The sequence below is a fragment of the Danio aesculapii genome, chromosome 17 (assembly GCF_903798145.1).
Source record: "Danio aesculapii chromosome 17, fDanAes4.1, whole genome shotgun sequence".
Lineage (NCBI taxonomy): Eukaryota > Metazoa > Chordata > Actinopteri > Cypriniformes > Danionidae > Danio > Danio aesculapii.
In genome coordinates, this window is record NC_079451.1 from 18,814,073 (window position 1) to 18,837,440 (window position 23,368).

Consider the following 23,368-nt stretch of genomic DNA (forward strand, 5'->3'; position numbering starts at 1 on the left):
ACCTACTGCACCACTGCATCGCTATTATTATTTAGAAAATGTTAAAAGTATGCAATTCCAATTTCAGTCAGTCATCAATCATAAATCATTGCCTATAGACCATTTTGAGGGATGTAAACAAAAACAATGGTCCCAATGCATATCCAGTTTTACATTTTTGATTTCTATAGCTTCAGAGAATCCAAAAAGAGCCACATATTGATAAATAATGTTATGATAGCTGTTTTAACATCCAGTTATGATTGAATTGTCCCTTGTTACAGTTAGGAAATAGTTTGATAACAAGCAGGAAATGTTCATGGGCCAATGACGTCACCACACTGAAATGGTCTATATCTCATTTTGAAGACTGCAGCCCACATTTTTGGCTGTATAGCCTTATAATACAAGTATAATTAGATTTTGGTACATAGCGTGTCTGTGTGTGTGTGTGTATATGTATGTATGTATGTATATATATATATATATATATATATATATATATATATATATATATATATATATATATATATATATATATATATATATATATATATATATATACATATATATATATATACATATATATATATATACATATATATATACATATACATATATACATATACATATATACATATACATATATATACATACATATATACATATATATACATATATATATATACATACAAATACATATATATATATATATATATATATATATATATATATATATATATACATATATATATATACATATATATATATATATACATATATATATATACATATATATATATATATACATATATATATATATACATATATATATATATATATATATATATATACATATATATATATATATATATATATATATATATATATATATATATATATATATATATATATATATACATATATATATATATATACATATATATATATACATATATATATATACATATATATATATACATATATATATACATATACATATATACATATACATATATATATATTTACATATATATATATGTACATATATATATATATATATATATATACATATATATATATATATACATACAAAAATGTGGGCTGCAGTTTATATACAGTTGAAGTCAGAATTATTAGCCCCCAGTTTATTTTTTTTCACCAATTTTTGTTTAACATTTCTAAACATAATAGTTTTAATAACTCATTTCTAATAACTGACTTGTTTTATCTTTGGCATGATGATAGTAAATAATATGTGACTAGATATTTTTCAAGATACTTCTATACAGCTTAAAGTGCCATTTAAAGGCTTAACTATAGGTTAATTAGGTTAACTAGGCAGGTTAGGGTAATGAGGCACGTTAGTGTATAATAATGGTTTGTTCTGTAGACTATTGAAAAAATATATAGCTTAAAAGGGCTAACACTCTAATTTTGACCTTAAAATGTTTATTAAAGAATTTAAAACTTATTTTATTCTAGCCGAAATAAAACAAATAAGACTTTCTCCAGAAGAAAAAATATTATTAGACATACTGTAAAAAAAGACCAAGCCATAGAAGAATTGATGACTCAATAGATGGTCCTTAAATATACAGTCTGTGGACACCACTTATTAGTGAACTGATATAACTCCCTTCATAGAATAGATCTACAGAAAAAAACATTTTATGGTGCTCTTGTCAACATAATTATTTGTGTATTCCTTAATAAATAAAAGAAAAGAATACAAAACAAAGCTGTAGCTTTAGCTAAGGCATCAGAAAAAGCAAACAAATCCACAGATTGCAGAGCTCTCGTGAGGCATACTACAAAAATCTGAATACATAGAAAGCAAACAAATAAACACTTTATAGTGAAGGCAAAAGAATAGGCTGAGATTATACAATCCTTTTGTCTATTTGTGAGCCTCGACTGAGATGCAGAGAGGGTCTGAGCTTGTCTTTGATATGGAAAAGAGTGCTGCATGTCCCGCAGCTCTGTGCATGAAAGAAGAACAGGGGCATCAGAGGAGACCTGAAGGGTGGAGAAATCATTAACTGTTGTGCTTTTTTAATTTGCTGGACATTCGCACGCAGGCCAACTAAAGAATACCAACTCACACTTCCTTCTCTAACAATATCCCTGTCATATATTTTGATCCACACACACGCAGGCAGAAAGAAAAAAAAGAAAAAAACATCAAAAGCCACAGAGATTTGATCTATCTGTGAATTCACAGCCTTCCTACAGAGCGTTTTAGCATTCAGCAAGTGAGGGTGAAAGAATCGCTCTCAGAACAGCAGCTTAAGGGCCATTACTCGTTCATTAGACAAAGAATAAACAAGAACTTGGCTATCAATATTTTAAAAAGAGAGATGTTGTAGGAAGTAAATCTGCATCTCGAAGTAAATCTACATTTGATCTCTAAGCAGGTTTTTCTGAAAGGACTGTTTTCCTTCATTGCCTTTCAAATGCCTTTCGGCCTTGAGTTTCTCCACTAGGCAAAAGAATATATCACTCTTCACAGCTACAATACACAGGAGGAAAAACAAGTTCACACAACTCAGACAGTGAGTTGCAAACCTTTATTAGTAACTTCAGTGGCCGTTTAATAATGTAACCAGCACACATATAACCAACACAGGCTCATTGGGAATATGTACCCAGGGCTACATATTTAAGAACCAGGAAATGTATGTCTGGTGGCACAGTGGCTCAGTGGTTAGCACTTTTGCCTCACAGCAAGAAGGTCGCTGAATCAAGTCCCGGCTGGGCTAGTTAGCATTTTTGCGTGAAGTTTGCATGTTCTCCCTGTGTTCGCATAGGTTTCAGTTTCCCCTACAGTCCAAAGACATGTGCTAGGTGACTAAATTGGCTATATGAGTGTGTGTGAATGTGATGGATATTTCTCAGTACTGTGTTGTAGCTGTAATAATTAGGGACTAAGCTGAAGGACATGGAGTGCTATTTGCCGGTTCTCAAATATGTAGGCCTGGGAAAGTATCTCCAATTAGCCTGGGTTGCATGTAATACACAAGACACATGAGTCAATGCTTTAATATTTACATGGCAAAGTTATTTCATGTTCTTTAATTATAAGTTAAAAGACTTCAGAAATGACTTTGTAGGTGCTGCTGAGAATTTGAGAGTCTCAGAAATAAGAAAACAACATTTAGGAAAATGTAAGTATCCAATCACAGTAATATACACAACCCAGGCTCATTCTGAAAACGCACATCTATATACATTTCTGGAGAGCGCCAAATACGACCTAGGAGCTACGTTTTATTTATTTTTTTGCAGTTTTTGTTTTCTCAAAACCACCAGAGACCACTGTGTATGCATTTTTAGATCTCAAATTTCTCTCGCGAGTGCCATTCGCACCTGCTGTTCTCTCGTAAACCCACCAGAGGTCTCTGTCAACTGACTGTTTGACTGACTGACTGATCGATCGACTGACCCACCCTCCTCCTTCCATAAACCCAACCAATTGTATTGATTGACCTTCTCACCCACCTCCCTAAACCCAACCAACCATTTTCAAAAGCAATCAAGAAAAAGAAAAGCCCTCGCCTGATTTTTACCCCGTTCTCAGATTAGACCACATTCTGACCCGGTTATTTACTTGTTAATTTTATTTTTAGGATTCATTTTTTGTCTTACCTGCTTTCTGAAACCGCTCTTCACCGGACTCGAACCCATCATCGTGGTCAACTCTTCTCTGTGTCTCAAGTCCGCCAACGTACATGGCAAGCTAACTGGACAGACTGGTTACAGCAGGAAAGCCATCCACACGGAGGTAAGCACTCCGCTGGTACGCGCGTAAAGGAATGGCATCACACCGATACCGTAGTGTTTGTTTTAAAGACGAAATGCAACCGTACGCATCTCTGGCTACATAATTCGTGATCTCCAGAAACATATATAAGGCTACGTTTTCAGAATGAGCCTATGTTGGATATACAGGGGCAGACTGGAAATCTGGAGCACTGATACATTTCTTGGTGGCCTGCTGGTCATTCTGGCCTGTTGTGCAGTGTTTACAGTGTCTTTTTATGAGAATAGGACATCTATTATAAACATAACATGACAATAACTTAAGGTTTTGCTCTATAACAGATATTACACACTCATATCAAAAGTGTGAATTTTACAAAATGTACATTTGTAATAAGTAACTACTAAAGAATGTTTGTAGTCTGTGCCGTTTACTTTATAGAAGAACATGCATTGTCAAGTTATATTTTCTACAAGTAGAATTTTACTCTATAATTGGTCATCCACATTTTAAAATCTAATAGAAAAATCTTGAGGGAACCCCTCATGAATGTTTCTTTAAGGATCTGACATCATTCTTGCCCCACTCTACAGAATATACCATGCACAAAGGCTTTATTTTAAGCAATTGTGCAAAAAATAGAGTAAATGCAAAGTAGGAGAAGAGAGGGAGTGGATTAAATAGAGAAAAGCCCTGGTCAAAGAGGGTGCTACAAAATCACAGCTAAGCTCTTCAGATAGGGAGCAGGTTGGTAATAATTACCTACACACATACACACATCTACAGTACAGCAGTGTTTTCCAACTGGGGCACTGTGAAAACAAAAATTGGACCAGGCCCTACAGTTTAGAATTCACAGAATCAATTTAAAATTTAATGATGATAAAGTGAGTGTTTATAATTTACATTCCAAAACAGCATGTTACAGCATCTTATATGTAAGCACACAGTGTTGGAAATGGAGATACAGCATTTTCTAATGCCAGATGACTGTGAATTTACATTTTCAGTTTTAAGAGCTCTCTGCTATCTAACAGAAACTAACACCTAACACAAACACACATTCATTCATGTTGAGTAAAGGAGGAAAAATAAGATTTTGAGAGAGTGTAGTGATGGAAAAACCTCGTATTTTGTAAAACCAAACCAAGCTAAGCACAGAATAATCAATTTAGCCCTTCTATGGTCTCTTTAGGATTACATTTAATTTACACCAGCTCACTGGTAATTCTGGAAGTGTTACATGCTTTCCTTTTTGATGTGAAGAACTTCCTCTATTCGGCACGTGGTTAGCTGGTGGGCAGTTCTTTGTCCTCGCAAGGCTTGGAGTGTGGTGGAGTCGAAACACTGCTCGCTGCAGAGCCACTTGAGCTCCAGCGAGGGGGAGCTTGAGCTCTCGCTCCTCCTCCTATTAGCTGTTTTAATGCGTACACCCACCCTACCCCTAACCCCAAGCCCAGAACCACCCTTCAGAACCGAGTTGACCAATGAGAAGTTAACTCCCCCGAGGCACGTTTTATAGTCTTTGTTCCAAAGCGAGGAGATTTGCATAGGCATTCTGGGTGTAAGCCAATGCAGAAGGTTTTTAAAAATGTTAATATGTTGCACACGTATTAACATAAAATGTAAACAATCGTTCAATACACCAAATTAGCTTTGTAGGGACATCAAACATGAACCATCTATGATCATGTTTAGCTGTGGTAGAGTTAAACATTGATTGCAGAAGTATTAAAACCATAATATTAATACATGAGCAAGAGACTTGTTGCAAAACACCTGATTACACATAAAGAGAGAATAAAAGTTTATATTAAAAGTATGAGTCTTAAGCAAGGAGCGTATAGAAGTTTAGCCAGGTCTCTGTGTGTCCATTTGTGAGCGCATTGTTTCGTTTCGTAAATACTTTGGAATCAGATTACACACTGAACATCTAGTCGTTTCTGGGTAGGAGAAGTTGATGGTGTATCATTTGTGGAATAAAGTAAAATAATTATGTATCTGATCGGCCACAATTATTACAATGATGTGATATCTTCGCTTTGGTATATATTCGGCCCAAATCCCTCAAAAAAGGTTGGTCTTTTGCCTTTTATAAGAAAAAGTTTGAGCACCCCTGCTATATACTGTACAGAACCACATTACCCCATTGGAACACAGTTTCTACCGTGTAGGTCCTAGCCCACCACTGTGTAAGCAGACCAGAAGACATAACCCTACTCTTGGCTTTTGAAGTGCATGTAAAGATCAAATCCTATTGATTTTGTAGGGTATCACATAAAAATCAGTTATTATATTTTCACTGACAACCTTAAAAATCTGGGAAGTATTTAAAAAAATTGTGTTAGATCTATTCAAGCATTCTCAATAAGAAGCAATTAAAACATATAATAACTCCTCCAACTTAGGCTTGCAATGGTTGTTCGTGTGACGGTGAGTCATTTAAATTCCTATATCAATAGAGTCATTGTTTCACCCCACAGCAAGCAGAACTAACAAGGCCACCGATTTTAGTAGCAAATGAAGATGTTAACGCCCACGTGAACTTCTCAACACACTGCTAATTAGTTTGGCCGAGCTGTAGAAGGCTAATGAGAGGTGGTGCGCGAGCCACACGGTGTCAGACTGCTACAGGGATAGCAAGCGAAGGGGAAGCAGAGCGTGTGAAATCGGAGTGATGTTTAATTAAAACTACATGTCCTAAATGCTGCCAGCCCAACAACAGTCCAACACTTCCCCAATAAACGTCTGTCCATCACAATGCCATCTAATGAGGGAGTATGTGCTTAGGTGGTTCGATATTGAGTTGGACTTGGTGTGGAAAGACAACTCTCTCTCTCTCTGTCTTTTGTTCTTGATTTCTCTTTCTCTGCTCTCTTTTTCTTAGTTTTGAAGAGGATCACACACTCGTCTCTTTTGCAGAATTTCAAAACAAAACCAATGCATTGTTTTTTGGGGGGTTTTTTTGTATGAAAAGGCCTTCAAGTCGCAGCGATGCACGTTCTTTCATATGAATGCAATTATGGGTGCTTCTATATTGGCAGTACTGCATGCATAGCGTTTACATTCATTGGGTTGGCGAGAAGGTTCATTAGAGCAGGTTTTGTTGCAAATTTGCTAGTGTCATGATTCTTCCCTGTGTGGAGGTTCTCTAGGAAAACCTGACAGTGGGATCTCTTTGTCTCTTGGGTTATTTCATTTCCGAGACTTCTTTTTCTGTCCATGTTTGCCAAAACATGATACATTATTCATTTATTTCTTAACTCAGATCCAATTAGTTGTGTTTGAAAAATTCATAAGGCAAAGAGAATTGTGTGCGATGATATTCTTTCTAATTTTCAGTGGAAGTCTTGGGGAAATGCTGTATTTAAGAAACTGGGTGAATGTCATGGTTGAATTATTATTTTTTTTAAATTAGAACTTCACAATTATAAATTAACTAAACACTCACATTTTGTTGTAAGCTACCCTTGCTATCCTTCTCCTGAAAATACATAGACAACTGATCATGAAATAGTTGTTTTAGACACAGTGTAAAATAAAATCAAAAAATAGATGCTACTTCTGTAATTCAACTATAGTCTGGTGATTATGTTCATTATAAATATATTATTCTGTATAAGATTAATTATTTTTAAATGCCACTAATGTTAATGAGCCATCATTAAGTCTAACTAGGCATTCTGCAACCTATCAAGTTTTCCAACATGATGAATAATTGCAGTTCCATTGTTTGACCTTTTGCCAGTTTCATTTACACTGTTGTTAATTATCATCTCATTCCATTTAGTGTTTCTTATTTTGTAATATCACGATGCATTTGTTCTTCTCAAGCAGTTAGTTATTTAATGGTTACCCTTCATTTAATATATATATATATATATATATATATATATATATATATATATATATATATATATATATATATATATATATATATATATATATATATATATAAATATATATATATATATATATATATATATATTTGTACTTGTTCAAACTGCTTAATTAAAATGAGCTGAAATAACACAATTCTTGAGATTTAATTGTGGCAACTAAATTTTTTTATGTTCAATCCACATAAATTTGTTAAAAGTGGTAAGTTAACTTAATCGATTTGTGTTGGGACATCCTGAATGAATTGTGTGGAACCCTTCATTCTTTACAGTGTTGTTAGGTACATAATCATTTGAGATGTACTATAGTGTTTTAAACATACACTATAAAACAAATTTAAGTCAGTACAACAAAAATATATAATCCTCATTTCCTTTTACTTGTTCTTGTTCACTTAAGTTTTGAGCTGCACTGAGCTAAAATGATTTGTCAGTAATACAAAAAAACATTTAGTTGGGTTAACATAAGATTATTACTTTTCTGGAGAGGTGAACTACTCTGTAACCAAACTTTTTAAGTTGTGCCAACTGAACGTTTTTTGTCTGAGCAAGTTGAGTGAACAAAAAACATAATCCTTATTTCCTTTGTTTTTTCTTGTGTACTCAACATTTATTTATTTATTTTTTCACCTTTAATTGATAGGACAGTAGAGAGTATAGACAGGAAAGCGTGGGGAGAGGAGAAGGATTATCATAGGACCTCAAGGCAGGAATCGAACTGCCATGTGATGCCATGTGTTAACACACTAACCACTACGCCATTGGCACCAACATGTACTGAATTTTTAAAAACATCAGTTGTACTGACCTAAATGTCTGAAGTTGAGTGAACAAAAACACTTATTTGGAAATTGGTACTAAGAACAGAACAAACAAATATACTTTTAGAATGCTTTTGTATACACTGAAGTGTATGTAGTGTAATAAATATTACTAGACAACATAGTACAGTATTTGGGTAATTTGCTTACAACTATATAGTATCACCACTACAGGTTAATTTGGTACATTATTGCTGTATGGAATGGTTCAAAAACACTATAAGTATTATTTAATGCGGGAATATTTTACTGGTGTCCCCAGAAAATGAAAAAATGAAACCCAGTTTAGTAAAATGTTGTGTTAATGACGTTTTTGCTTGTGTAAATTCCAATTATACAGAAAAACTCTCATATCAATATTTTATATATTATCTGTCCTTTAGTTCATTTATATACATTATTTATTTTGAATAAGCTAATCCAAACCCCAGTAACATGTATTAATTGTAAGCAGCTAGATATACTGCACGCTATTTAAAGTGTATGAAACACGTACAGAATATTGGTGGGGATTTCATTTAGCTGTTGCATTGTCCACTAAAGGGGGAAGGCAGTGGGCTGACGGTCTCCCAACATAAGCAAATTGCCAATAAATTATGTTCTCTGCTGGGAGGGTGTAGGAAGAGACTGAATCACTGATTCAGAAGAGGGAGGGAGGGAGGGAGGGAGAGAGAGAGAGAGAGAGAGAGTAATGTGGATCGGACTGACGAACACCGGCCCGCACGCGCGTGTCTATTTCCTCTCTCCGTGCTGTGGTGCACACGCGTTTCACTAGTTTTGACAAGGGAATGCTTTTCTTTTGGAGGCGACATCTCTTGTTTTCCATCAGCGCGCGCTTGATGCGGATTAAATCACTCCAAAAACATCAATCTCGTCTCAGAGCGGATCAGCACCTTGGACAGCGGATGCCAGAGGTACAGTCTGCTGAACGGTCTGTTCGGATGAGGGAGGGTTTCCTGTCAAAATCATGAATTACCCGTTGTGCAATGAGCTGTGGCGAGCACATAAGGCGCGTTGTGCTCCCTAAATTAATACAAACTTAATTGAACTGACGGCATGAAGGACAATTAGATAATGGCTGGCTGAGTACATGTGTGGATAAAAAAGTATTGTGATTTATGTCGGCGCTTCTAATGGGTTCGAGTTTATAGTGCCGTCGCTAAAGTATCCGTTCATGAATTCATGGGACAGCTAGCGCTTTTGGCTAACTAATGGGGGTTGAGATAACAAACTGTCGGCTAAAGATTGTTGAATGAAAGAAGAAAAGCAGAACTGATGAAATCGGCTAGTCAATGTTTAATAATCAGGATTTTAAAAGTATTTTTAGATTAGGTAAACGAATGAAAACTGTCCAAATTCTTCTGTCTAAATCGTGATTATTATATATACTCAAGTCTTTTGAATCCTATATTTAAAAATGGATTCTGACTCTTCGGGCCATGTCGATAAACAAGTGAGAATTATTGTGAGTGAGTCATCGAATAGTTCACTCGAATCGTTTAAAAACTTGATAAAGATCAAAACAAGCTTTAAACACTTTTAAAATGAGCATTTAATTAAGCATTCATTAGCGTAGTCTAATAATATCTTTTTTATCTTATAGATTTGATAATTATTCCTTTAGTAATTCTTAATCCTTCTGGACATGATTTTATACATGAACATAAAAATGTATTGGCTAACTTACGTTTATATGACGTCATATATCCTTTGACATTTTAATTTTATATTCATGCATCATTTTTACACTTAATGCATCACGTTCTTTGCAAATCATTAACTATTGAGATGCCATTCCGTTCTTTCACAAATGATTCACTCCCGCTGTTATTCAGAAGGCAGGAAAGCGACCACGAGAACGATTCATTCTCTTAAAAGATTCATTCAAAAAGCGATTCGATTCATGAGGGAAATCCACAGGCTCACTACAGCTTCAAACCTTTCAAACAATAGCCATGACGTTTGCTTCTGTTTTCATTGACTGAATGCCATTCTAGCACCTCGAAGGGTTTCAAAGGGGTTTTTACAAACGACTCCATCCGTTTCCACTTACAATGCTGGCTCAGAGCCCGCGGGCATTTTTCACGCGCCCTGCAGTGTGTTCTGAGGTGAGCCAAGAGGCGCCTCACGTGACACATAAACAACCTGAGGGATCCTCGAACCCTTTCACCTCGCACACTTTATCGACCGCCTGCTTACAATGTGGGTTTGTTCTCAAAGTCTGTTTGTGTATGCCTTACACCTTGAAGTTTTGACCACAAAAACTCAATTGATCACTGACCAGTAAAAACATACAGGTAATGTAACTTAACTCACAGGTACGCTAATATACAAAAGATATCACACCACCTTATTTGTCCAGCAACTATTGTAAATATTTTTGAACAAGATATTGAATTCAACTGTAAAATTATTTTATTAACTTTTAATTCTCCTATCTAAGAAATGCATATCCTAAATGTTTATATGAGCGACTGCATTTTGAGGTATTTTTGTTATTGTCTGTAATTTTTTGATTATACACTTTGTTACTTAACTTCTTTCCCCCTCTGACTACAGTTTAATTATTCAGTGCTTAAGCCTTTGAGAGTTGTAAATATGTCTGAATAATATTTAGTAGTATATATAGCCACTTTATTAGGTACACCTTACTAGTTCCTGGTTGGACACCATTTTGTCTTCAGAACTGCCTTAATCATTCGTGGTATAAATTCAACAAGGTACTGGAAATATTTCTGAGATTTTGATCCATATTGACATGACAGCATCATGCAGTTGCCAGTAATCTCCTGCTCCACCACATCCCAAAGGTGTTCTGTTGGATTGAGATCTGGTGACTGTGGAGGCCATTTGAGTACAGTCAACTCATTGTCATGTTCAAGAAACCAGTCTGAGATGATTTGCGCTTTATGGCATGGCACGTTATCCTGCTGGAAGTAGCCATCAGAAGATGGGTACACCGTAGTCATAAAGGTATGGACATGGTCAGCAACAATACGCAGGTAGGCTGTGGCGTTGACTGGTTGCTACTAATGGACCCAAAGAGTGTCAAGAAAATATCCCCCACAACATTACACGACCAACAATCCTGAAACATTTATACAAGGCAGGATGGATCCATGCTTTTATATTGTTGATGCAAAATTCTGAGCCTACCATCCAAATGTCGCAGCACAAATCGAGACTCATCCGACCAGGCAACATTTTTTATATCTTCTGTTGTCCAATTTTGGTGAGCCTGTGCGAACTGTAGCCTCAGTTTCCTGTTCTTAGCTGACAGAAGTGCCACCCGGTGTGGTCTTCTGCTGCTGTAGCCCATCCGTCTCAAGGTTGGACGTACTGTGCTTTTAGAGATGCTTTTCTGCATACCTCGGTTGTAACGAGTGGTTATTTGAGTTACTGTTGCCTTTCTGTCAGCTCGAACCAGTCTGGCCATTCTCCTCTGACCTCTGGCATCAACAATGCATTTGCGCCCACAGAACTGCCGCTCACTGGATATTTTCTCTTTTTCGAACCATTCTCTGTAAACCCTAGAGATGATTGTGCATGACAATCCCAGTAGATCAGCAGTTTCTGAAATACTCAGACCAGCCCGCCTGGCAGCAACAAACATGCCACATTCAAAGTCACTTAAATCACCTTTCTTTTTCATTCTGATGTTCAGTTTGAAATGCAGCAGATCATCTAAAAGCATTGAGTGATGGCTGATTAGTGATTTGCGTTAACAAGCAGTTGAACAGGTCTACCTAATAAAGTGGCCGGTCTGTGCATGTATGTATATATTTGTGTGTGTGTGTTAATTAAATCTTAAAAGGCAGGACCATGTCTATTACATAATTTCAGTTACAGTCAATGTGATATTGCATTCACAACCTATTTCCGGGGCAAATGAAAGAATTGAAAACAGAATGTTGGTTGGGAAATGATTTTTTTTCTATCAGAAGTTGATGGAAAATATCCAGGTGATTGCAGAAGCGAAGCTGAAACTGTATTACTTTGCTCTTTTTTTATCTATATATTTTTTCTTTGAAATAGCATGCAGAGATTAATCATTCACAGTCAGACCATAAAGAACACTATATAGGGTCAATTTAATGATGACTTTAGGTGACCTCTCCCATTGATCTGATAATAGCCCACAGAATTGCCAAGGCTTTGCTGCAGGTACTTGTACTTTATCTCTCTTCCTGTGCATAAAGTGGAATTAGGTTTTCAGAGTGACTCTCCTTCTCCACTGTCCTGTCCGTCCATTATCAGGACACTCGTATATCGGGAACATTCTTACCCCGGTCATGGAAGTTCCACCTGCATGTATCCAATCCCTCTAGGGTTTCACAAGTGTGACATGACCGCCTCCATTTGCAGGCAGACAGGCTAACTGCCTCCCTGCCAGTCCAAACCCCCCGCTGGCTAATTACTGACACAATGTCAGCACGGACAGCTGGCAAGGCCATTTTGTGAAGTGAAGCATTTGACTGGGGTTGGCTGGATGGAAGCCCTTCCTCTGAGTTTTGCATCTGTAGGAGGCCTGGATGCCCACATCAAACAACGCAACTCTGCCCATGAGGCGGCATGCTGGATGCACATGCACAGTCTTTCAGCACAGTAGAAGGATGGTTAAGACGGTCTGCTTGTGCTCATTAGAGATAGTTGAATTACTCTAGAGTGTGTGTTGTAATATGCTGGAAGCGTAGCTGACATTCTGGTGTTTGAGATCACGTGATCGCAGATGCCCCTGGTGAACTTAGACATCAGAATAAGAATCGAGTGTATCTGCCATATAAGCTTATTTGTTGAAGGAAGGTGACTTGGTGAGTGGCTCCCAAGGCAACAGCAAACCTACACAGTTCCGGTAAACAGAGTTTATGCAGTGCTGAAGTACAGGAGAGGAATGTTTAATATTATGCAGTTATGTTCGGAATTTATTGCTGAAGTGCCTGCTGTATAAGTTAAATAAAAAGCACATAAGCAGTGTAAACAACAGATTAGCAAATGCATAATGTGAAAGAATGTGGAACGTTATGTTTTTTCAGCTTTGATATGGATGGTTGGCTGATGTGCAGTAATATTGTTATACCCTCATAACTGAGAAGTGTCTAGTTTGTAAATTAAAGAAAATATATTTTAAAGGATCTATTGTTTGTAGAATTAGGCAGCACGGTGGCTCAGTGGTTAGCACTGTCACCTTACAGCAAGAAAGTCGCTGGTTCAAGTCCCGGCTGGGTCAGTTGGCATTTCTGTGTGGAGTTTGCATGTTCTCATCGTGTTGGCATGGGTTTCCTCCAGGTGCTCCGCTTTCCTCCACAGTCCAAAGACGTGCACTATAGGCGAATTGAGTGAACTAAAATTGGTGTGTGTGTGAAAGAGTGTATGGATGTTTTCCAGAAATAGGCATCTGCTGTGTAAAACATATGTCTAAGCTGAGGAAAATATTTTTTCAACACATTTCTAATCATAATAGTTTTAATAACTCATTTCTAATCACTGACTTGTTTTATATTTGCCATGATGCCAGTAAATAATATTTTACCAGATATTTTTCAAGACACTTCTATACAGCTTAAAGTGACATTTAAATCTTAACTAGGTTAATTAGGTTAACTAGGCAGATTAGGGTAATTAGGCAAGTTATTGTATAACGATGATTTGTTCTGTAGACTATCAAAAAAACTTAATAATTATAACTTAATAAAATAAAATTAATAAAATAACTTAATAAAACTTAAAACCTAATAATTTTGACCTTAGAAAATAGTAAAAACCGCTTTTATTCTAGCTGAAATAAAACAAATAAGACTTTCTCCAGAAGAAAAAATATTATCAGACATACTGTGAAAATTTCCTTCTAAAATGTGGCTCTGTTAAACATAATTTGGGAAACATTTAAAAAGGAATAAACAAATCAAGGGGGGGGGGCTAATAATTCTGACTTCAACTGTATCTCTGAACATTTTCAAAGGATTTAAGATGAGTGGGAAATGTTATCAAAAAACATTCCAGAATTCCACAAATAATGCACAATTGTCGAAATATTACTTCATTGTGTGTGTTTATGATTCTGAAAATGTCAAATTAGCCTTACAGTGATCAGTGTTGCCAGGTATAGCAGACTTTCTTTAGCCCAAAAGCTGTCCAAAACCCACCCAAAATATTAGATTAATATTTTATTTAATTTTAATTGATTTAAATCTAAATGAGTCTAGTTACTTTAACTATCATAATTTTAACTATACAGCAAGGAACACCAGCAGGCCCAGTACCACATACATAACCGGATCACATCGAAACTTCCCCCCCTCTCACCCACACACTGCACTTAATGTTGTGTAGATTACACTACCTATTAGAGTATTTTTTACTTTCGAAATGGGGTTCATCCTATTTGGCGTTTTAAATTCTTTTGAAAATAATTGGGTGCTGCTTGTCAAGCAGACAATGCTTCTATGTTTGTTCTTGCTGTCAATTGATAAGTGTTATGATAAAACGCTGTGAGTTTAACTGCAGGCACTGTGTGATGCACATGGGAATGGGAGTCGAATTTGTCCGGAGAGTCAGATTTTGATACAATTTTCCTCCTCTTGCGGGTGGGGCCACATGGTTTGTGCTAACCACTGGTCACTACTAACTGAATGGAGTAGGAGCACACAATTACTGTATGTTTTGTTAAATAAGTTGCATGTCAAATTTATGTTTCAAAACCGCCTAAATTTTGTAACCCGCCTATGTCATTTCTTACCTGCAAAATCAAATTCAAAACTGCCTAATTGGGCGAGAGACTGCCCAAACTGGCAACACTGACCGTGATGCAAATTACGCTCAAAAGCCCCCAAAGACCCTTTCAGACTATGTTTCTTTAAAGAAGTCAATGGAAAAGAGTAAAAAACATTTGAATGATTTGAAGAGCCTATCTACTTTACACAATAAAGGTTCTTTATTGTCAATGAGATTTCTGTGAAGAATAATTATCATCCATGGAAACTTTTCTTGTCTAACAAACAATCATTAATAGTGTAAAATTATTCTTTAGATTATTTAAAAAAAATCACCACACTCACACAATATTTTAAAAACTCCTCACTAGAAGTTTTGTGTGTGTGTGTGTGTGTGTGTGTGCAACCCAAATTATTTTTCTGTAGCACTGCTGCAAAAATGCCCTTACTTTTTAGAAGTGTAACAAACATTTCAGTGGAAAGGAAAGATCCAATGATTATTAAAGTTTATTCATGGAACCACTGGTGCTAATAAAATACATTTATTGTTATGAGTGCAAGATGTTTTGTTATCAAACCTGAGACATTTATGTAACAAAACCGTAAATGATCCACACAAAATAAAATCAGGATGGTGTTGTAAAATTAATCTATATGAATCGAGTGGTTTAATCCAGTCACTTCATTTGATGAACAGATTTATTTTAAGCTGATCAAGACTAGTATGGTAGACATGACAGCTCAAACATGTACAGTATGTGTGATGCACGAGAACCAGTCTCACCTTTAAAGTTATAGTTCACATCATTTACTCACACTCAAATGGTTATAAACTGAATTTCTTTCTTCTGCTAAACACACACACAATAGATATTCTGAAGAATGCAGGAAACCAACAGCCATTGACATCCAAAATACAATAAAAGCTTCCAACGTTCTTTAGTATATCTTGTTTTGTGTTCAGCAGAAGAAAGAAACTCAAACAGGTTTGGAACAAGTGAAGAGTTCAGATGCAAAAAGCACTGTCTGCAATTTTCTTCTAAACTGAGCATTTTATTCAGCCTCTTGTGTTTATGTTCAGTTATTTCACTTTAAAGGCAATGAAAATAACCTACTCACTGCCATGAAATGAAATTACTGAACGTACACACAGCAGCCTGAGAAAAATGATCATTTAACAAAAAATTGTCAGGAGGCACTTTGAGGCTTTTGCATCTGAACTCTTCAAGTGTATGGTACGGTATAACTAGCCCCTGTTATTTACATTTCACTACCTGTTTTTTTCCCCAATTTCTGTTTAATGGAGAGAAGATTTTTTTTCAACACATTTTTAATCATAATAGTTTTAATAACTCATTTCTAATAACTGACTTCTTTCTTTGCCAAGATGACAGTAAAAAATATTTGACTAGATATTTTTCAAGACTCTTCTATACAGCTTAAAGTGACATTTAAAGGCTTAACTAGGTTAATTAGGTTAACTAGGCAGATTAGGGTAATTAGGCAAGTTATTGTATAACGATGGTTTGTTCTGTAGACTATCGAGAAAAAATATAGCTTAAAGGGGCTGATAATTTTGATCTTAAAATGTTTTTAAAAAAATTAAAACTGCTTTTATTCTAGCCTAAATAAAACAAATAAGACTTTCTCCAGAAGAAAAAATATTATCAGACATACTGTGAAAATTTCCTTGCTCTTTTAATGATCATTTGGGAAATATTTTAAAAAGAAAAAAAATTATAAGGGAGCTAATAATTCTGACTTCAGATGTACATGTATAGATGTAAGATAGAAATGACATGTTTAGGGGCTGCACGGTAGTGCAGTGGGTAGCACAATCGCCTCACAGCAAGAAGGTCGCTGGTTCGAGCCTCTGCTGTGTCAGTTGGCATTTCTGTGTGCAGCTTGCATGTTCTCCCCGTGTTCGTGTGGGTTTCCTGCAGGTGCTTCGGTTTCCCCCACAAGTCCAAAGACATGTGGTATAGGTGAAATGGCTAAGCTTAATGTCCGTAGTGTGTGTGAGTGAATGGGTGTGTATGGATGTTTCCTAGTGATGGGTTGCAGCTGGGCATCCGCTGTGAAAAAAATATATGCTGGGTTGGCGGTGCATTCTGCTGTGGTGACCTCTGATTAATAAAGGGACTAAGCCGAAAAGAAAATGAATGAATGACACATTTAGAAAACAACATAACTCATGAAATAAAAGAACTATTCTACTCCACTACAGGGTGTCTGCGGGCTCTTAAAAAGTCTTGTATTTACCAAAATATTGTGTTGCAGGTCTTAAATCGTTTTAAATAGGTCTTGATTTTACTAAATCTACGAAAAGCTACTCATTCATGCTGAACCTATCTAATCACCAGCAATCCATCTCAATAGAACTTTTAACAAATAGTTAGATTTTTAACTCTATTTACCAATTTAGTTTAATTATTTTCCTCACAATACCAGTGTTTGATTTTTTGACACACAATTAATAACTAAATTTGACTTATTTTTGATGAGCATAGATAAAAAGATAAAAATCTTTTCCTTTTATATTGGAAAAAAGAAATTCTAATAGAGTTATTCCTTACACATACTTTGTTTAGAAGTTCTCCATTTATTTATGGTGAGGACACTGACTTGAAGAGACAGTTGTGCATATATTTAGCTTTTTTTTAAAAGAAATGTTATGTTGAAAAAAAGTGCATCTATGAAACCACTGTTTGCTTTTTTTGACACATTATTAATAACTAAATTTGACATTTTTTTGATAAGGATTATAAAAATCTTTTAATAAATTCTAATAGTGTTTAGCCCCATATACATCGAAAATTTAGATAATAATGGCTTTAAAAAGGTCTTTAAAAGTCTTAAATTTGACTTTATGACACCTGCAGAAACCTTGTACTATGTGAGAGAATTTATTAAGCAACTTAATTTTCTAAAGGTCTACAAGCCCATAGCTGATGGAACAATATCTATATGTAATGTGGTTTGGGTATAATTCATTGCAGATGTGAATGGGGTTAGTGGTTTAGAAACCCCCTAAAACAGATTGTCTAGAATATCAATACAGTGCTGCTTTGCAACCACTGAAATCAATAGCATTAGTCTAAACCCCCATTCCTGCCTCATCCCCACCCCCCCAAAAAAATCCCACCATGCCCAATTTTAGCTGAGTAATTCATTGTCCCAACCTAGCATTAGTTCCCATGACAACCTAGTCATCTATTAATTCCCTGGCATCATGACAGCAGTACAGTTGCCAACATACTTTCACATTACAAATGCTGCAAAGCAAATAGAGTTCTTTTCAGTGTGCGAGATGTCATTTTAGAGCTGAAAAGCTCATAGCGACTCCACTCACACTCGCCTTTGTGTCGTGTTCTGTGCGAATGAACATATTCTGCTGTGACAGATGTATTAGTCAGGTTTGGTCCTCTTCCTTGATGCTGGATGACAGTTCATAAAACATACTTCCTTAGAAATACATGGCAATGAAATCATCTTGGGAATCCAACGATTCCTTCCAGACTGACTTTTTTTCTTCTATAAAAATTCAACATGATACAATGTCTTGCTTTACTGCGCACTGTACAGGCTGGCCTTTCAGAGTCACCTAAAATATAGCTATTACAGTTTTACACCCGGATGGAGGATGGCTGTGTGGTGTTTCTGTTGATCTACCTGGACAGGAGAGTGCAGCCCTTCCGTAACAGCAGCATAAGGGCAGAGACCGCGGCGTCTCAGAGCAGCAAGCGCTTAAAAGCGTGTGGGGCCTGAATTGAATCACCTCTCAGAGAGGGAGAAGGAAAGATAAAGTGAGTCACAGAGAGACAGAGGCAGCAAAGATAACATCTATGTGCCACAATGTGAGATTGCACTGGTTACTGCCTCTTTTGTAGCAGATTTGGAGCTCTAAGTCGTTCCATTTGTTGCCTCTCAGTGTAGCAGCCATTAAAATGGTATGACTTTTGTCTTACTGAGAATAAAAATGCTGAGGCTGAACTTACGGAGATGTATTTTGTTCATTTATTCATTGCATGTCTACAATTAGGACATGTAATATTCATTTAGTCACTTGTCTGAGACAAACATAATCAACATTACAGGAGAACAAATGAAACGTATAAAGAATGTACAGCTGAAATGATATTGTGGCTATGTTCGGTCACACTTTATTTTGATGGTCCGTTTGTTGAATTTAAGTTACATTGCATCTACATGCCAACTAATTCTCATTAGATTATAAGTAAACTGTTAGGTTGGGGTTAGGGTTAGGGTTAGTGTAAGTTGACATGAACTTGCAAAGTTTCTCATAGCCAGTTAAATGTTTGTTGAAGGAGCAGTATTAACAGATACTAAGCAGACAGTCTACTAATACTCAAATGGACCATCAAAATAAAGTGTTACCCTATGTTCTTGTATCCAAGTACAAATGATGATGTTTGAAAGTTCACCCAAAAAAGAAAATTTTGTCATTTACTCACACAAGATCTGCACAATCATGCACAACTATTAGTGATTGAGTCCAGCTGAAAGACTTGGTCATTTTGTTCAGTAGCTCGTTTTGAATGGTGTTGTTTTTGTGAAGGGTTTGAGTCCAGTGAAGCATGATCCCCAAAAGAGATAAAACCAATGTGAAATCAAGGTAAAACTTTGTGTTTAGTGTACATTTTCTCTTACATTTGCTTGGAAAGCAGTATTGGTTTGGTTAGGGAAGGGTTTAGATAAGCGGTTCACTTGTCTAGGTGATCTGTACAATAAGCCACGTCTTCTTGATGTGTAAAAGAAAGACATGTACCTGAAATGGAGGGGTGTCAGAATTAATTGTTTCTTCTGTGCACCACGATGCAGCGGCGGACAATTTGGTATCGGTTCAGTAATAGATCATAACTGGTTATTATGTACCAGAGATGTGGGACTCGAGTCACATGACTTGACTTGAGTTACATGACTCAGACTTAAGTCGCAAAATTTAGGACTTGAGACTTGCTTGACAAACATCCAAAAAAGACTCGACTTGACTTTGACTGGACTCTCATTGACTCTCAGACTTGACTTGGACTTAAGTTAAATGACTTAAAATCACTTGTTTTTGTTAAATACATAACCGTTTGTTATATATTATGCATTGCATTAAATACAAAACCGAAAGTAAGTCACGCATTACTAATATGTAATGCGCAGTATGCTAATCGGTTCTCAGATCAATCTGAAGATAGAAAGATTTTCTGTCATTTATTTCTCATTTGATGATTATTTTATTAATTTGATGATGCCATTAGGCTATTTACATAGGCTATTTCATATACATGTCTAAAATGCTTGGGCATTCAAGTTTGCTTCAAACTTGAAAGAGAGAGAATCAGATTTGACCTGTCAGTGGGTGCACATGGCTCCTGAATAGCAGGAAGTAGGATAAATAGTGGATTTATTTTTTATTTCAACAGTCTTTTTTTACTTTAATTCATTAAAAAGAAACAGTGTATAACAGTGTCATAATAAATAAAACTATTGTTAAAAATTTAATTTATGTTTTGTTTGTCTCATATAATTAACTACTTATGTGATGTGAGTAAATGGTGTGTTATAATCTCGCAAGTATATTTCAAACCTGTGGGAAGCAGTGATAGTATTGTATTTGTATGCAAATGTTTAATATTGAAGTTTTTGACATGTTAGGGGTTAACTTTAATCATGAAATAAGATTGCATTAAAACAATGTAAAATGCTATATTCCAGTTTTTTTACTCGCATACATCATTTTTTGATTATACTATGTAATTATACTGTGCATTTACACTGTGGCCATATTCATCTATGTAAACACACCAAAACAACATTAACATTATAGCAGTCACTGTAAAAAGCTCATTCCCAGCCACTAGACTTTTCTGACAGGGTATTCGAGTGTCATCGAATGACAGAATGTTGTGGAACTGCTATACAAGAGTTATGATTATGGATTATAGATTGCGAAATTTAACGTTTTTTTATTTTAGCCTTTTTTTTAAGCATGACGGTAAAACATGAACGCGGTATGAATATATTAAAACATGCTTGTTTGTTGTAAAAATTCGTAATAATGACAAAAAATACTAATTTGTGGATCTCCTTACTTCCGGGTGCAGCTGTGGCTGGTGTTGTTATGAAGCGGACAGGAGACAGAGGTAAGGAAACGTTAGGGTGTTTATTAAATGACAACAAGGAGCACATGAAGGATAGCCAGGAGGATCAGGAATGATGTTGGGGTCTTTTCCTCCGTGGCTGGGTAACAGGAATACACGAGGATGGACAGCACACACCAGATACAGCTGACAGAGGATGACACAGACTTGGAAGGACTGGAAGACAGGACGATTCGGGAGGACCAGGAAGACTAGGAGGAATACAAAGAGAACAGGTAAGTAAATCGTTTGTTTTAGCTGAGGATGACTACGCTGAGTGGTCGCTCAGTTGTCCGCTTTCGTCGAGACGAGCCCGGACAATGAGCGACTGGAGTGCTGTGCTTTTATCTGGTGCTCGTGAATGTGATGCAGCTGTGTGCTCATTAGAAGTCAGGTGATGGTGATCTTCGTGAGTGGGGGTCGTGAGAGCCTGACCAATCCATGACAGTACCCCCCTCCCCAGGGCCCGCTCCTGAGGGCCGACACCTCCGACGCCGTGGTGGTCTCCCTCTGCCTCTAGGCGCTGGGAACTCAGGGTGGCTCTCATGAAACTCCACCATGAGACTAGGATCGAGAATATCAGCTCTGGGAACCCATGTCCTTTCTTCGGGGCCGTACCCTTCCCAGTCCACCAGGTACTCCAACTGGCCACCACGACGTCGGGAACGCAAGATCTCCTTCACTGCGTAGACGGCTCCTTCTTCTAGGAGCAGTGGAGGAGGGGGTTCCTCTTCGTGGTCAGGCTCTGTGGAGGGAAGAACAGGATCGTGATAGGGTTTCAGGAGTGATACGTGGAATGTAGGGTGAATACGGTAGTGAGAGGGTAATTGTAGTTTGTAGGTGACGGGGTTAACCTGTTCCACGATGGTGAAGGGACCAACAAATCGGGGACTTAACTTGCGAGAGGGCAGTCGCATGCGTATGTCCCGGGTGGATAGCCACACCTTTTGTCCGGGTGTGTATCTGGGTTCTTCAGACCTTCTCCTATCGGCGGTTACCTTGCTTCGACGGACTGCCCTCTGCAGATGTTGATGAGCCTCGTCCCAGACTCTCTCGCTCTCCCGGAACCAGTGATCCACTGCGGGGACATCAGATGGTTCGCCATCCCAGGGAAAGAGCGGTGGTTGGAAGCCCAGGACGCACTGGAATGGCGTGAGTCCGGTGGAGGGTTGCCGCAGTGAATTTTGGGCATATTCTGCCCAGCCCAAATACTGGCTCCAGGAGTTCTGGTGACCACTGCAGAAGGTCCTCAGGAACCGTCCCACCTCCTGAATCTTCCTCTCTGTCTGCCCGTTGGTTTGGGGATGATATCCAGAAGAGAGGCTGACGGCCACACCTAGGAGCTTGAAGAAGGCTTTCCATAGACGTGAGATGAACTGTGGACCTCTGTCCGACACAATATCTTCTGGAATACCAAATGACCTGAAGACTTGATTAAAGATATTGTCGGCAGTTTCAAAGGCTGTGGGAAGACCTTTCAGAGGGATTAGTTTGACAAACTTTGAGAATCTATCTACTATGACTAGAATACAGGTATTACCTTCTGACGAAGGGAGGTCAGTGATAAAGTCCACTCCTAGGTGTGACCAGGGACGGTTCGGAATCGGCAAGGGATGGAGCTTTCCAGCGGGTAGATGACGTGGGCTCTTGGATTGGGCACAGTCCTTACAGCCCTGAACATATTGCCTCACATCCCTTGCCATGTTTGGCCACCAGAATCGTTGGGATACTAGCGAGAGAGTATTGTTGATCCCTGGATGTCCAGTGCCTAGCGAGGTATGTAAGGAGTGGATCAGATCTACCCGGTGTTCAGGTGGTATGAACTGCCGATGAGGAGGGCATCCCGGCGGAGCAGGGGCTTCCGGAGTGGCAACGACTGGAGGAGCGTTCCAGGTGATCGGACAAATGGAGATGTGTTCGGGAAGAATCTTCGTTGGGAGTTCTTCATGATCGTGATGCTCGTGTAAACGAGAGAGAGCGTCTGCTCTTAGATTCTTGGGTCCTGGACGATAGGAAATGGAGAAATCAAAACGTGAGAAGA

General features: G+C 37.3%; 1 protein-coding gene across 1 annotated transcript in view; it reads left to right on the forward strand.

The window, feature by feature from the left end:
- The first annotated feature begins 9,208 nt into the window (after positions 1-9,208).
- tmem121aa (transmembrane protein 121Aa) overlaps positions 9,209-23,368 on the forward strand; it is a 54,420-nt gene continuing 40,260 nt past the window's right edge. The window contains exon 1 of the mRNA XM_056477783.1: positions 9,209-9,376. The gene's annotated coding sequence lies outside the window, so the exon portion shown is untranslated. The remainder of the gene's footprint in view (positions 9,377-23,368) is intronic.